Source organism: Sorex fumeus, unplaced genomic scaffold, assembly GCF_029834395.1.
Source record: "Sorex fumeus unplaced genomic scaffold, SorFum_2.1 ptg000032l, whole genome shotgun sequence".
Taxonomy (NCBI): domain Eukaryota; kingdom Metazoa; phylum Chordata; class Mammalia; order Eulipotyphla; family Soricidae; genus Sorex; species Sorex fumeus.
Window position 1 is genome coordinate 15,130,001 of NW_026606089.1, and position 17,204 is coordinate 15,147,204.

The window sequence follows — 17,204 nt, forward strand, 5'->3', positions numbered from 1 at the left end:
ACACCCCATCCCACACCCTCTCCGACGCTGTGGGGGAGATGATTTTCACATTACTCTCTCTACACTTTGATTACATTCACTATTTCGACACAAGACCCACCATTATTATTTGGGATTTTACCCCAACACTCAGATCTGCTGAAAAGGCAACCGGGGACAACTTATTTTCTATTGCTGATTATGAATAACATATGATGTTGCATGGCTGCAGTAGTGGCCACATGATTTTGGAATTTCAAAATTTTAACAATTAAATCTGGAGTGATTTCTGCTAAAACCTCCTGGGTTCTGAGATTCGTTCCTGAGTCTCTGGGATTATGACCGTTAAGCAGCTTGATCAGGAGCCAGAGAGGCCTTTCGTGGGTGGTGACCTGCGGTCTCATTGGAACGGGGAGGAAAGGGCTAATTCAACCCCCATCTCATGAGGCCCCACATATCTCGTCACTAATGGCCCAAACCTGACTGTCCAATGGCCTCTGGAGGATGGCGGCCACCGAGCTGCCAGGGGGAACAGGCCAAGGCATGAAACCTATTCCCACCTGGGGTGGCCTGGCGCCAGTAATCTACTGTGGAGACCGGACACATTTCTGCCAAAAGTCGCTGGGTTCTGAGATTTGTTCTGAGTCTCTGGGATTATGGCCGTTAAGCAGCTTGATCAGGAGTCAGAGAGGTCGTTCGTGGGCGGTGACTCAAGGTCTTGTTGGGGCAGAAAGAAAAGGGCCGGCTACATCCCCATCCCGTGCGGGTCTCATCACTGCAGGCCCAAACCTGACTGTCCAATGGCCTCTGGATGACGGTGGCCACCAAGCCATCAAGAGGGAGCAGATGGAGGGACAGCACTCTTTCCCCCTAGGGTGACCAAGCGCCGGTAAACCACTGTGGGGACAGGATGCATTTCTGCCAAAAGTCTCTGGGTTTCGAGACCTGCCTCTGAGTCTCCGGGATCATGGCCATTAAGCTGCTTGATCAGGAACCAGAGATGCCTTGCCTCCAATTATATAGCTGAGCCAGAAGTGGTTTGGGAGTGTGTGTCCCAGATACCTAACTTTTGGCCGTTTACTTTCTTGGGAAACTTGGCCCCAAATTGTTGGGGTCTGGCCAAAGGCACAGCAGCAAATTTAGGGTATCTAGAAGTCTGAAGACACCATCAGACTGCTGATGCACTTGCCTCACAGATACAGATTGACCTGCTGAAGGCACTATACCCCCTGAAAGCATTTTCAAAGTCCTTTCCCGTAGGATACAGGCATCCATGTGACATCGCCTTCTTGCTGGCCTCTGTTTTTTTCTAATGTAAGTCATTCTAGTAGGTGAACTGTGATACTTGGTGGTGAGTTTTTCATTTTCCTTAATAACCATATTTTCAGCGCTAAGCTTGGCATTCATTATTTGGTGATTTTTGTACTTGCCTTCTACTCATTTGGGGGAGATAATTTTTAAATTATTAAGTTGTAAGAGTTGTTATTTTAAAGACTAAAGGCAAATTTTATTGGGGGGGGCGAACGGGGAGTCTTTGGGCCACACCCAGTGGTGCTCAGGGCTTACTCCTGACTCTGTGCTCATGGATCTCTCTAGTGGTATCTGGGGGGACCATATGGGTGCTGGAGATTGAGGCAGGGTCAGCTTTGTGCAAGGCAGGTCCTTCACCCACCCCAGTACTATCCTTTTGGGCCCCCAAAATGAAATATTTGTCAGACACACGTTTCATAAGTATCTTGTTCTAATTTATGGTTTTGTCTCTTCTTTTTCATATGTATATTTCTATGGGCTGGAGCTATAGCACAGCAGTAGGGCGTTTGCCTTGCACGCAGCCAACATGGCCCACCCGAGTTCTATTCCTCCGCCCCTCTCGGAGAGCCTGGCAAGCTACCGAGAGTATCGTGCCTGCATAGCAGAGTCTGGCAAGCTACCCGTGATGTATTTGATATGCCACACACAGTAACAACAAAGTCTCCAATGGAGACGTTACTGGGCCCATTTGAGCAAATCGATGAACAACGGGAGGACAGTGACAGTGACAGTATTTCTATATAATTTGGGTAGTGCTGGGATCAAAACCAAGGCCCCATGTGTCTGAAGCATGTGATCTGCAACTATATTCCTTGCCCCATCAAGTGTAAGTGTGTGTGTGTGGGGGGGGGGGGGGGGGGGGGGCGGGGGAGGAGGTTTGGCCACATCTAAAGGTTCTGGCGATTGCACTGGACTCTGATCTAAAAGGTTGCTCCAGGTAGAGATGGGGATCAAACTTTGGGCCTCCCACATGCAAAACATGCACTCACATGTAAATATGTCTTAGGAACAAAATATTTACATCTTGGTCTGGTCCAGCGAATTGATATTTTGCTTTTTTTTTGTTTGTTTGTTTTAGGTTTTGGGTCACACCCTGGTGAGCTCAAGTGACTGTTGGGATCGAGCCCGGGTTAGCCTTGAGCAAGGCAAACGCTCTTCCAGTCATACTATCACTTCGCCCCAGTACTTTCTTTTCTGGTCTGTGCCCCTGTGTCATATTTCAGAAGCGTTTGCTAATTCCAGGGTCACAAAGATATTTTTTTTTCTGATGTGTTTGGCTCAGTTTCATAACTTTAGTTCTTACTGTTAGGTTTTTAGATCTTTGTAGAATAATTTTCATATATGATTTGAGGTAAGATCAAAATTCTTGTGTTTTTTTTTTTGGGTATATGGACAAGCCAATTGTTTCAGCACCATTTAATGAAAAGATTGTCCTTTCTTCAGTGAATTGCCTTGGCAGCTTTATTGAAAATCAATGGGCCATATACATCTGGGTCTGTTTCTCAACTCTCTATTCTATTCCATTGATCTGTATGTCTATATTTATGCCAATAGCACAATACACTGTCCTGCTTACTGTAACCTTATGATGCATCTTAAAATAAATCAGTACTAGTACTTCAATTTTCTTTTTTTTCCAAAATCATTTTTACTCTCCTAGGCTCTTTGTCTCTTCATATGAATTTTATAATCTTCTTGTAAATTCTTGCCCACCACCACCTCCAACCCTCCACCCCCCACCCCCCACCCCTAAGCCTGCTGAGGTTTTGATTAGGATTGAATTAAATCTCGAATATCAGGTTTTTAAATCTCTACGTACTACTGACATCTTAATAATAGTAAATGTTTTGACCCATAAACATGGTTTATCTTCCCATTTATTATGCCTTCTTTAATTTCTCTCAGTAATATTTTATAGTTTTCAGAGTACAGGTCTTGAATATCTTTGTCAAATTTATCACTAAGTATGTCATATTTTTTATGCTCTAGCCATCGTCTTATTTAACTTCATCTTCCAAAGGGTTGCTATTCGTTTATGGAAATAAAATTCATTGCTCATGCATTGTCTTTGCTGAACTTGCTTATTACTTTTTTCTTTTTTTTTCTTTTTCTTTTTGGGTCACACCCAGCGATGCTCAGGGGTTACTCCTGGTTACTCAGGAATCACTCCTGGCGGTGCTCAGAGGACCATATGGGATGCTGGGAATTGTACCCGGGTTGGCCACGTGCAAGGCCAACACCCTACCTGCTGTGCTCTCACTCTAGCCCTTACTTTTTGCTTTCTAAGGGCCCTTTAGGATTCTTTCTTTGTAAAATTCTTAGAATTTTATAAAGATAAGAAACCTTCTGCAAATAACTAAACCATGGATTTCCCCTTTCTGACTGACATGGTTGAATAATTTTTCCAGAGTCGGACATTGATGTGGTGATGTGGTACTTGGGAGCCACCAGGGTCATGCCCTGTAATGACTGGATGTGGGGGTCCATGAGGTGCAGGGTGTTGAACTCAGGGCCTCCCACTGATGCTTGCACTATCTTCCCTGAACTCTTAATTTTCTGGTTTGTGTTTTTCTTTCCTCCCTGCCACCTCTTTTTTAACATTTTTTTTTTGCCACACCAAGCGGTGTTGGCTCTCACTCAGGGATCCTGATGGTGATGCTCAGGGGACCATATGGGGTGCAGAAGATTGAACCCGGGTTGGCCACACACGAAGCAAGTGCCCTCCTCACCATACTATCTCTCTGGTCCCTTGTATTTTTCTGTCTTCTTTGCCTGGATTAGAGCCTCAAGAGTGACATTGGAGTTCCGTGGTAAGAGTGGATTCCTGGCTTTATACCCATCCAAGAAGGAAAGCATTCACACTGGCATCACTCAAGAGAAAATTAGCTGTAGATTTTGTTTTCTGCTTCGGGACTGCCAAGCAGTGCTAAGGGCTGACTCCTAGCTCTGTGCTCAGGGATCACTCCTGGTGAGGCTCAGGGGATCATATGACATGCCAGAGATTGAACTGGGCCAGTCGCATGCAAGGTAAGTGCCCTACCCGCTGTTCTATCTTGCTGGCCCTATAGACTTATGGGGAAGACGTCCTTTGTCAGGTTAAAGTTATTCCTTTCTAGTATTGGTTTTTTTGTTTTGTTTTCTTTTTGGGTCACACCTGGCGATGCTCAGGGGTTACTCCTGGCTCTGCACTCAGGAGTTACTCCAGGCAGTGCTCAGGGGACCATATGGAATGCTGGGAATTGAACCCAGGTCAGCCACATGTAAGGCGTTTGCCCTACCCACTGTACCATCGCTCCAATTTTTTTGTTTTGTTTTTGTTCTGTGGTCACACCCAGTAGTGCTCAGGGCTAACTCTTGTCATGTGCTCAGGCATGACTCCTGGCACATACCCACTTGTGGTGAGGAATTATGTGGTACTGGAGATTGAACTCAACACCTCACAAGTGAAAAACATGTGCTATGGACTGGAGCCGTATCCTCAAGCCCTCAAATGCTTTTTAGTGTTTCTTTTGAGATTATTTAATTTTCTTCTTTTAGTCTATAAAATTGGTGATTTCCATTTATTGTTCATTGGAAAATTGATCCTGCATTTTGTTGGCATACACTACTTAGCCATGATGAATTATGCTTTGTTGGATTTAATTTGCTAGAGCATGGAAAATTTGTGTCATTATGTTCATGAGAGATATTGATCTCAAGTTTTCTTTCCTTGTATACCTTTGTCTGATTTTGGTAACCAGGGTAATTCTGGCCTCATTGGAGGAACTGAGAAATTTCCTTTTCTGCTACTTTCTGAAAATGTTTATATTTAATTTTTTTCTTAAATGTTTGCTCCAACTCATTATTGAATAAGGCCTGGAGCTTCCATGGCAAGACTCTTAACTGCAAATTCAAAGTCTTTAATGGAGAAGACTTTCCAGGCAATCTACTGCTTCTTGAGTGAATTTTGGTAGTTGGTATTACTCAAGGTCTTTTTACTCATTTTACTCATTATTGAATGCATAGACATAGCATTATTCATAATATTTTTAATGAGACCTTTAATATTGATAACATCATTAGTGATATGACTGCTCCCATTCTTGGCATTAGTAGTTTATATCTTCTTTTTCCACCTTCTCATTATGTCTACAGAATTATTACTTTTATTTATTTTTTCACAAAGAACCAGATTTACTTTTATTGTCTTAGGGCTGGAGCGATAGCACAGCGGGTAGGGCGTTCGCCTTACAAGCGGCCAACATGGCCGACCCGAGTTCGATTCCTCCGCCCCTCTCGGAGAGCCCGGCAAGCTACCGAGAGTATTCGATATGCCAGACACAGTAACAACAAAGTCTCCAATGGAGACGTTACTGGGCCCGCTTGAGCAAACCGACGATCAACGGGAGGGCCTTTACCTTTACCTTTACCTTATTGTGGGTATTTTTTTTGCATTTGTTTTCTATAGAACTGATTTCTGCTCTGTTCTTTATCATCTATTTCATTTTTTCACTTTGGGCTTAGTCTAATGATTCTTTTCTTGGATTTTGAAGGTAAAAACCAAAAACATGGATTTCGCCTTTCCTAGTATAAGCAAACGATACTATCGATTTCCCTCTTGGTACTGCTGCAACTGCATTGAAATTTTGGTATTTTTTAAAAATTGAGTTCAAAAGCATTTTCACTTCATTTCTCTTTTGACTACTATGCCCCACTGATAACTTAGAAATGGGATTGTAAGTATTGAAACATTTTGAAATTTTCTAGACAAGTGCTATGGATTTCTAATTTTAATATGAATAGAAAATTCTGTTAGAATAAGTTGATCTTTTTTATATATTCAGACTTATTTTTCAGGTTATAAAAATAATTCTATGTGGATAAAATATTTTATATGCACACTGAAAGAATATGTATCCTGACATTGTTAAGTGGATGGTTCTGTAAAAGTCAATTAGACAATTAGATCAAGTTGGTTATTATATATTTCAGGTTTCTATACTGAGAGATCTTACATGTACAGTTCCATTAATTTTAAGACCGGGATATTAAAATCTCTGAATATAACTTTATACAAGTCTATTTTTAATTTTAGTTAGGCCATTTTTTGCTTAATATGTTTTGAGGATTGGTAATAAGTGCCCACATGTTTAGAACTGACATAACTTTTGATGACTCTGACCCTCTTGTCATCATGAAATAACTTTCCTTGTTCCTGATAATAGTCTTTACTCTGAAATATATTTTGTCAAGATAACAGTTATTCCTCATAGGAGTGAATCCACTGAAGTGATTTGGACTGACAAGGACAATTATAGGAAGAAGAAAAGAAGGCAGAAGAGGAGGAGGAGGAAGAGGTTGAGGAGAAGGAAGAGGGAGACTTGGAAGAGGAGAAGGGACCTTCCCTTTCTCTCTACCTATCTTAATTTCTTCTAAAAGATTAATAAGTTCACTCCCAGCTCTGACATTTGGGTGGTGGTGGGAATGTCCTAGAAATCATAAGGCAGTAAATTTTAATCACTATGAGACATTAGTATTGCCCACTGTTGGGGACATGGACGTGAATGAGATGGTCTGTCCAAAGTGTTTATCAAATCACTTAGATTCATTCCCTGTTGCTGCTGGAACTAATGGTCACACATCTAATGACTGAAAGAAACACAAATATATTATCTTACAATTCCGGAAGTCAGGAGATGGAAATGGGTTTGACGGAGCTAAAGTCAAAATGTTGGCATGTGCCCCTTCCTGGAGGGTCAGTGGGAGAATCGGTTTCCTGGCCTCTTCCAGTTTCAAGAGTTGGGCTGGATGCCTTGGCTCAGGGCACTTTCCTCAAAGCCAGTTAAGTGTATCCAGTATTGCATCATGTGACCCTCAAATTTCTCCCTCTTTTCTGTTTGAGCACCCTGCATTATACTGGGTTCTCCTGTATAACCCAAGAGAAACTTCTATTGCGGGGGGAAGGGAGGGAAGGGTTGATGGAGGCTTCCACTCCTGGCCTATGCCAAACTGCCTGGCAGTTGAATATGAGAGTTCAAAGAGTACTAGAGAAGAGGGCATGTGGTGCCAGGGATCATACTTGCGTTGAGTGTGTGCAAGACCTGAAGCCCTAACCCCTGAACTATTGCTCTGGCTCCATATTTCCCTGTTTTGTTTTATGGGGAGGCACGTACAGCAGTTCTCAGGACTTACTCCTTGATCTGTGGTCAGGGGTCATTTCTGCTGCGGAATCAGGGGAAATACTGGGGACTGAACCTGGTTTTGGTGGCGGTCAAGCACCTTAGCCACTGCCCTATCTCTCCAGCCCCATGTCTCTCTGTTTTTTTTTTTTTTTTGCTTTTTGGGTCACACCTGGCAATGCACAGGGGTTATTCCTGGCTCTGCAGTCAGGAATTACTCCTGGCGGAGCTCAGGGGACCACATGGGATGCTGGGAATCGAACTCAGGTCGGCCGCGTGCAAGGCAAACGCCTTACCCGCTGTGCTATTGTTCCATCTCATGTCTCTCTGTTTTAAGGTCCTCTGACAAGTGGCTTAATCTGGGTCATCCTAAACCTTCCAACAGTGGCCCGAATGTGTCTCAGCTCCCTCACGTTGCAGAACCAGACGACCTCCAAATTGGGACGGTGAAAACAAATCAGTTGTTGCTTCTCACGAGTCTGTGGGATCACTGTCTTTTTTGTTTCCTGCTGAGCCAAGTGAAAAGGATTTTGCTGGGAACCTTTTCTTGTATATGGGGGCTGGAGAGCCACTTGGGGGCTGCCATGGTCTAGGATAACAGTGCTTATCTAGTTACTGGCCCACTATAAGTAGCTATGTGTGTGGATTGTGTAAGTTTCACATTCCGTGGTCTTTCTGGGTTTGTTCTCATGGTGGTGGTGTGTCTTAAGAGAGTAAGAGGAAATGTGCAAGGTGTCTGGAAACTGAGACTCAGAATATGGGGGCCACCACTTTTGCTGTGTTCTACGGACACAAGCAAGGCAGAGGACTGAGCCCCAACTCGGGGAGGAGGCATGGGTTCCCTAGGAGGTCCTGAAAGGTCATGTCAACTAGAGTATGGCTGGAGGAGGGGCTGAGATTGAAGTCATTTTTACAAGCTCACCCACCCAACCATTTTCGTGGTAAGAAACAGAAATTTAAACGTCTTTACATAGCCTGAAACCCAAATCCCTCAAAAGTGAAGTGCTGGTTGAATCACATGAAAAATGGCTTCCAACTGAGCAGGAGCAATAGTGTGGCAGGTAGGTCACTTGCCTTACCCACTGTCAGTCTGGGTTTGATCCCTAGCACTCCATATGGTCTACCCAAGCAGTGCCAGGAGGGATCCCTGAGCACAGAGCCAGGAGTAAGCCCTGGGCACCACTGGTTGTGGACACTAAACCAAACAAATGGACGGGTCACTATCTGACTTTTAAAAATGGATTTCTTGGGATGCATTGACATCCCATAAAATTAACTTATCGTAAGTGTGCAATTTGATGATTGTTTGGGTGGTAAATATGTAAATCCCAGCAGCCATCAATATGACACAGTTTGAGAAGTTCACCTACACCCAAAACGTCTCCCTCCTGCGTGTTTGTCACCCACCAACTCCTCTCCAACCACTCTCCTCCTAGGTTCCCCCAGAAAACACACACGCTCAACGATAGAAGCGCTAGTCTGCTTTAGGAATCTCCAGATGAGCCTTTTCTGAGCATTTCATAGAATGGGATCCTGAGAGAAGCGATCTTCTACTTTCTTTCCCTCCACGGCATGTTTTGGAGGTTCTTGCACGTAGCAGCATGGGGGCACACTGTCTCTTTTTGACGGCTGAATAATATTCTGCCCGAAGGATAAGCTACGTTTTGTTGCTCTGTTCCCAAACTGATGGACATGGGGCTTGTTTTCCCACCTTGGCAAACCCCGAGTCACAAACGTTGGCAGGAAAATTCGCATCCAAGTCTTTGTGTGTTCATACGCTCTCGTTGCTCTCGGGTAAATTTCTAGCAGTTGAATTGCTGAGTCAGATGGTGAATTTATGCTTCAACTGGGGAGGAAATGCCAAACCCTTTTCCAAAGTGGCTGCCCCATTTTACACGCCTGCAGAGGAGGACGGTTTCAGGTGCCTCCCGCCTCACTCAGGCAGACTCTCATCTCTTTTGATGATGCTTTCTGCTCTGCTCAAAATGACCGATTCCAAGAGCCTCACTCCAAAATGGCATTGCTTAGGAGTCAAGAGACTCATTCCTTTCTTTCTTTTTTGGTTTTGGGTCATACCTGGTGGTGCTAAGGTCATACCTCCTGTTTCTGCACTCACGAATTCTGGCAATGCTCAGGGGATCCCTAGGATCAAAACCAGGTTGGACATGTACAAGGCATGCACCTGAGCCACTTATGATCTCTCTAGCCCTAATTCTAATTTTTTTTTGTCTTGGGGCCTGGTGAGTCCCCCTCCTGGCTTCATGATCAGGGGTGATTCTCAGCTGTGTTTGGAGGACCATGTGACACTAGGGTTCGAACTCGGGCCTCCTGCATGCAATGCACGTGCTCTAGCCCATCGAGCTAGCTCTCCAGGCCCAGTCTCATCACATTTTATAGATGTGAATACTGAGACCCAGTGGTACGAGGAGATTAGAAATCAGGGCCAAGTTCACTGGTCTGTCAGGCAGATCCCTGCTTTGTAGAATGCAGGGGTGGGGTGGGGTGGGGAAGGCAGAGTATAGGTTTCTCTCTGGTCCCCAGACAGCTCTGTTCTGCTTTCAGAACCCTTTACTTCAGATCTCAGTGCCTCTGAAGGCTGCTGCCTCTACTTGGCTTCAGAGAAGATCCCCAGCCCCCACCCCGTCCCCCGTCTTCCCATGCTTATGGCCTCTGTCACACAGCGGCAGAAGGAATCCGTGACTGTGTAAGTGGGCCCGAGCCCTGGTCTGGCCATTCAGACATGGACTTTTGCAGCTTTTGCCCAATGCCTCGTAAGCTGAGCTCATCTGAGTCTGTGACTACATTATTGGTCTATGAAGTCTTTTTTTGTTTGTTTTTGGTTTCTGAACCACACTCACTGGCGACCAGGACTTACTCCTGGCTCTGGGCTCAGGGGTCACTCCATTACTTCTGGCAGGGATTGGGGGGTCCCATGGGTTGCTGGGGGATCAAACTTGGGTCCTAAAGGTTAGTGGATTTTGTGCTGATGCCTGGGGAAGGATTATATGTATTTCCGTCCTTCAACTCTTTATCAACTGAACATTTTGCAGAGAGCACATGACTTTGGAGTGTCCTGCTCTGACACTCATCCTGCAGGGCAAGCCCCTCTGCAAAGCTCTGGGGGGAGCCAGCAGGCAGCCCTTGCAAAATTCTGGCAGGAAATCTCAGAGGCCCTGAGGTTTCCACTGGCTGCTGGGAAATGAGACTAAGCTGAGAAGGCGGTCAGTGACCCCCCTCCCCCAGTCCAATGTCATGAGACTGTGCCTTTTCCTGCGTCAACCCATCACAGTGCCCTGGCTGGAGAGAAGAGGGGCTGGTCATTTTGACAAACAAGAAAGTGCTATCCTTGCTCTCACATCTATTTGACTTCAATTTTATTTTCTAACTTTTGGGAGACTGACGTTTATGGCAGCTGGTGCTGGTGCTGGGTGCTTGGCCTCTCTTGCTTCCTGAACAATGTTGGGAACCAAGGAGAAAAAGCCAGCGTGGAGTAGCCATGGCTGGAGCACCCTGATTTCTCTCTGGACCCTCTTGACCATTTGAAGGCATTTTATTTGGCTAACTTGGGGCAAATCGGTCACTTTTGGGGTGGTGGTGGAGAGCCCATCTTTTTGGGGACTTCATTTATTCAGGATGGACCTCCGTCACCCCGTGGCTCGGTCTCTCAGGGGAGGGGGCGTCATCTGAGGCCCAAGAGGGCTACTGACTTCCTCCCGCCAGGATTGAGGGGGTCAGCCAGAAGGGAAGACCACATAGCGCTCTTCTTGTTGTAGCTGGAAGAGCTGGGTGGGGGGAGTTCCCCAGGTGGTGATGTGGCTGTTCCCTGAGGAGCACTGAGAGGTTATCCCAGGTCTTAGTAGCCTTGGCCATCACTACTCAAGTGGCAGTAGTGGGCTGTAGGTTTATCTGGGAAGCCAGGGCCTCTGGGGTGCATTTCAGCTTCTGATCAGGGCTAACTCTTTCTCTGATTGATGCTCATCCCCCTGAACGATGCTGAGGGATCACGGAGAAAGGCCTTGATAGGAAACTCTCCACGAGTCTCTTTCCAATCTAGGACCAGAGAAAAAAGGAAATCATAGCTCCCCTCCCTCCACCCCTCCCCCCCGCCAACATTCTTCTGGTTCTCTGGGTTAGGCTCCAAATTCTTTGTATTTGAAACCAATGTCTGGGCTTTTTTTTTTTTTTAAGTCTCTCTCTTTTTTTTGCCCCTGCCTGCTCAAACATTTGATGTTTTCCGTTGAAATCCATGACTTTCAATCCACTGCTTTCTATTATAGGTTTACAAAACACTACCTAAGAACTCCAGAGCCAATACTTTGACTCTTTTCTTCTCTTTCAATTTTATTTTTCCCATATCCAGTCTCTGAGGGTGATCTGCTAGGATGCCTTACTGCTTTGAGAGAGGCAGGAGAAAGCATGGGGCACCAGGGCTGGGATAGGAATGCAATTTTTATTATCAGTAAATTACACGAGTGTGGATACATTTAGAAGTTATAAAAGCCACAAAATAAAAGGATTCAATCTCTCAGACACACACACACACACACACAAATTATAAAGATCGTGTAAACACAAGCTGTGCCGCTCATCAAACTTATTTCCAGGGAGGCTCTGGTATCTGTGGCTGTGATCCTACTTTCCAAAGATATTTCCATCCATCTATCATTCTTCATTGCCACACTGTGAAAAAGACTCCCCCGGATGTGCTTTCTAGAGTCCTGGCACTGGGTTTCATTCATTCTTCCCAGACACAGCTCCTTCCGGTCGTGGTTACCATGATTTGCACCCACACCCGGGCTCAGCCACCAAAGGAAGAAATAAGTTGTCCTCCTGGAATCCTAAGCATTTCCGCAGCGGCACTGTTGGGGACAGTGGTTGAGTCGAGAAGCAAATTCTGATGGGCCCTCCCACGCTGGCTCTGGTGCTGGCTTTCTAGGGCTGTCATTTGAGAGCGACACGGACTGGGTGGTGGAAACAAGAGAAAAATGTTGCCCCATGGTTCAGGAAGCCAAATGTCTCAGAACCAGGAGCCATCTGAGGACTCTGCAGAAGAGTTTTTCCCCTGCCTCTTCCTGAGCCAACGTAGAGTTGCTGGCAAGCTTTGGTGTTGCTTGGCTTCTAGAAATAATCTCCAATCTCTGCCTCCTTCTGCACATGGCAATTCTCTGTCCAAATACCCTCTCTTTATAAGTTTGTGCCCATATTGTTCTTATTTTGGGGAGATTTTTTAGCATACACCTGGCAGTGTTTAGGATTTATTCTTGGCTCTGTGCTCAGGGATTACTCCTGGCAGTGTTTCGGGGGTGCGGGGATTGAGCCGGGGTCAGCTGAGTGCAAGGCAAGTGTCTCACCTCCTATACTATCCTGCTGGGTTTTTGTGGCTCATACTGGATTATTTCCACTCAGACTCCCATTGACTTCACCTTGATTAATTGCTTCTGCAATGACCCTACTTCCAAGTAAGGTCCAGTCTTGTGTTGCTGAGGGTCAAGACATCAGCATAAAGATTTGGGAAGGGGGCGATGGTCGTGCAAATCAACGCATCACAGTGCTAATAAGGGGCCTCCATTGCTACATTACACTCCAGGTTGGATGAGACTCCCAGGAACCAGCGGGAGGGCATTGTCGACAGAAAATTGCACCATAGATATTTCTGGAAATTATCCCCAGTGATTTCCTTGCAGCCGAAGGGGCAGCTTGTGTAAGTGCATGATAGTACCCGAATAGGAGCATGTGTGACTGTATGTGCATGAGGGTGAGAACAATGTGTGTGCATGTGTGTATGCGTGTGTGTGTGTGTGTGTGTTTGGAGAGTGTGAAAGTGAATATCTGGCTGTGTGCATATAAGAGGCAGCATTAGCTGGTGAATGCAGGTGTGTGCATACAGGAGGGTGTGGCTGGATACGGATACCAGTGAGGTGTATGTGTGAATGGGGGAGATAGTCACTTCCTCTGAGCCTCTGGGCAGTCTATTTTGAGGGCTTTGTGGCTTTGGGTAGTGGGGTGCAGAAGGCAGGGAGAGTAGGAGGGGAAATTCTAGATTTCACCTCATGGTGCCTTCCCTGTTCAAACATGCCGTTATTCTCATGAACCCAACCTTAGCAAGAAGCCAAATAAGCTGGAGAACAAGGTTAATGCAAGCATTGTTGAATTTTATGTTTGGAGCATGGTGTAGTGTGTGTGTGTGTGTGTGTGTGTGTGTGTAAGAGAGTGTGTGTGTATGTGTGTGGACATAGAATCATAAGTGCTTACATCACATACAAATGTATATAGAGAAAAGGGGGGGACCCAGAGGAGGGAGAAATTTAGAATTCATAAATAACCCTTTCTGAGGCAGATGTGATCGATGGGCCTGGTACCCAGCAAACAGATCGTTAAATGTTTTGATTTGTTTTTTATCTTTAGTTTCCTGACTTAGAATGAGTAATGAATTATCTCGTGGTTTTTAATACCTACATTAGAAAGTTCAAACAGTTAAAGACCAAGACCTAGAAACAATCCAAGTGTCTAAGAACAGACGAAAAGATAAAGGTGATGTGGTATTTAAACACAATAGGTTAGATAGACATAAAACCACTCAGCTGTAAGAAGGACGAAGTCATACAATTCCCGCTATGTGCATGCAATTGGTGGGGTCATGCTGAGTGAGGTTAGTCAGAAGCTGAGGGGCAGATACACAATGATCCCTCATATGTGGAATATAAGGAAACACAGTAAGGGGCCAACAAAAAGCCCATGATAACAGATCCTGCAAGTGGGGTCACAGAACTGAGCTTAACAAGAGGGTTAGTTGTGGGGGAGGGGTGATGGTAGGATCACCTTGGAACTTTTTTTTTTTGCTTTCTGGGTCACACCCGGTGATGCATAGGGCTTACTCCTGGCTCTGCACTCAGGAATCACCCTTGGTGGTGTTCAGGGGACCATATGGGATGCTGGGAATCAAACTCGGGTTGGCCTCGTGCAAGGCAAACGACCTACCCGCTGTGCTATTGCTCCAGCCCAGACCTTGGGACTTTAGTGGAGGGGTTCTGACACTCTGGTGGAAGTGTAGTGTTGCAACATTTTATGGATGAAACTCTATTATAAATCATTGTGTCTAAATTAAAAACTTTTAAAATGAATAAAAAAAGCCCTTCTATGTGAGAAAGACTCTTTCAGCCAGTAGCTCTCTTATGTTACTATACCCTTCATATTATTCATTGGCAAACCTGGGATGGGCACCTCTGCCAGGTTCCAGGGTATGTGCTGCAGATGCAGTAGTGAATACGAAAGAGACACTCATTTATTCGCCCATCAAATTTCTGGCCATCTACTTCTGGTTCTGCATTAGACAAAGAGGCAGCTGTAAGGAATTCAGAAGGATAATCCTTTCACTCAAATATTCATTGATCATTGACGATGTGGAAGAGAGAGATGGACTCATTCATTTATTCACTTTGGGAGAGTACACTGAGTGGTTCTCAGGGCTTCCTCCTAACTCTGTGCCCAGGGTTCCTGGCGGTGCTCAGGGGACCATATGTGAGAACCAGAGATCTACCAAGCCTGCAAGGCAAAGAGTTTTACCCCTTGTCCTATATCCTTGGCCCTATTCATTCATTCTTTCATGTTTCAATCATCAAAATTTGACTTCTTCCCTTGGTTCTAACAAGTCCATCCTACCAACTACACAGGGGCCCCTCCATTCACCCAACAGCAACCAACAGAAATCTACCATGTGCTGGACAGAACGACTCATTTACTTACTTAGGCAATAAATACTGATTGGCAACTTACTCAGTGCCAAGCTAGTTCTCAGTGCTGGGGATTCAGTGATGCACTAGACAGTCATGGTTCCTCATCATGGTTATCTTGATTTCCCCTTCCCTTAGGAACTTTCAGGGTCTTGAGAATCCCAAGGAGAAAGGCCGTTCCAGGTGGGCAAGCCAGACAGACTCTGGAGGTCACCCAAGCAGCTGATGGGTGACTGCCTCCTCCAGTGACCAAGAGCCAGTCTTAAATGACATTCCTCCCAGGCGGCCCCTACAGCTATGGTTCTACCCTGAGCACTGATGGCAACAGCTGGTACCTAGGACAGCACCCGAGTAGCCCACACCCTGTAACCTCCCTAAACTCTGCCTTCCACTGAATAGGTGGGTCTTTCCGGCCACTGCAGAGCCTTAGCTCATGCCTCACCTCTTGGCATTCAGTGGACCGTCCATCTAAGGACAACACTCATCGCTGCAGCCAATTCTGAGAACAGGATTCAGGATCCCTCTGGCTTTCCCCCAGACCGGCAACTTCTAGGCCCTGCTTCTGCAGTGGTTCCAGCTCCCAGCAACTTCCCTGGGATTCCGGTGTTGATTTTTTTTTTTGCCTGACCAAGCTGATTTCCCCTCCCCCGTCTTATTCTCTCAAGGTTTTGTTCCTGGCACCGTTGCTGGAGCTGTTCTGGCTTTGCAGCCAACCGGGATGTTATTCATTGCAGTGCAGTGGTGGGGGAGGCGGAGGGAGGGCAGAGACCCGAGCAAAGTAAAGACTGCAGCTTCCCCTAAAATAGGCGTTTAGTCATCAGGAAAAAAAAATCCGTGGGGAGGAAAGAAAGGAAAAAGTTTTAATTGTTGTGACCACATACTTCCCGCTGCCTTCAGGGTATGGACAAAGAGGAGAAGGATGATGAATTCGTGGGTTGATTCATTCACCAATAAATATAAGCTGAGCATTTTCTGTGTTTGGGGCATTGTTCTTGCGAAATACTGACAGTGAACTGACTCCCTGCTTGTGTGAATTGTAGAGTTGTGGGGTCAAGACACATGATTTGAAAAATTACCTAGCAGCCCAGAATGAAGAAAATTGCAGGAAAGTCATCAGATAAGAGGTTCACACTCAGAAAATATAAACAAACCCTACAACTCAGTAGCAACAACAAAACAATCTGATTGAAAATTAGGGGCTTGGGAGAGAGTACAGGGGTTAATGCAATATTCTGTTTGTTTTGCCTTGGGGCCACACCTAGCTGTGCTCAGGGTTTGCTTCTGGTTCTGGGCTTGGTGTGGGCTGCATCATCACCTGGTGAGGCCTAGGGGGATTATATGGGATGCTGGGGATCGAACCTGGGTTGGCTATGTGCAAGACAAATGTCGGGCTTTCTCTACAATCTCTCCAGCCCCGAAATACATATGTCTTGCATGTGGCCAATCCTGGTTTAATTCCTGGCTCCACACATGGTCCCCTGAGCACTGCCAGGGGTCTCTCCTTAGTGTAGAAGCAGGAGTAGTTCTAGAGCATCACCAGCCAACCCCTTATTCCCCAAAGTCAGTGAAGAACTTGAGTCGAGACTTCTCCATCATGATCACGATGATCTCAACCATCCTGTTATGCGTCGATTGCCTCGAGCAGGCCCCAGTAACGTCTCCTTCGTCCTAACCCTGAGAATTTTTAAAAAGTGCCATATTCAAGGCTCTTTCAGAGTTAGGAGAATGAGACCCTTCATTGTTACTGGTATTTGGCATATTCGGTACGCCATGGGGAGTTTGCCAGACTCTGCCATGTGGGCAGGTTACATTCGGTAGCCTGCCAGGTTGTCCAAAATAAGAATGAGATAATAAGATGTTGCACGGCCACGAATGCGGCCGCGTGCTTCCAGGAGCTGGGTTTTATAGTCTCTGGGTCTTAGCCATTGATGGGATTACATGGTGCTGGAGGTCAGATGGTGGGTGTGACCCCTGCCTACTGGAATTTGGAGGATCTGGGTGGAGGATGCTCAGCCCCGATCTGAGC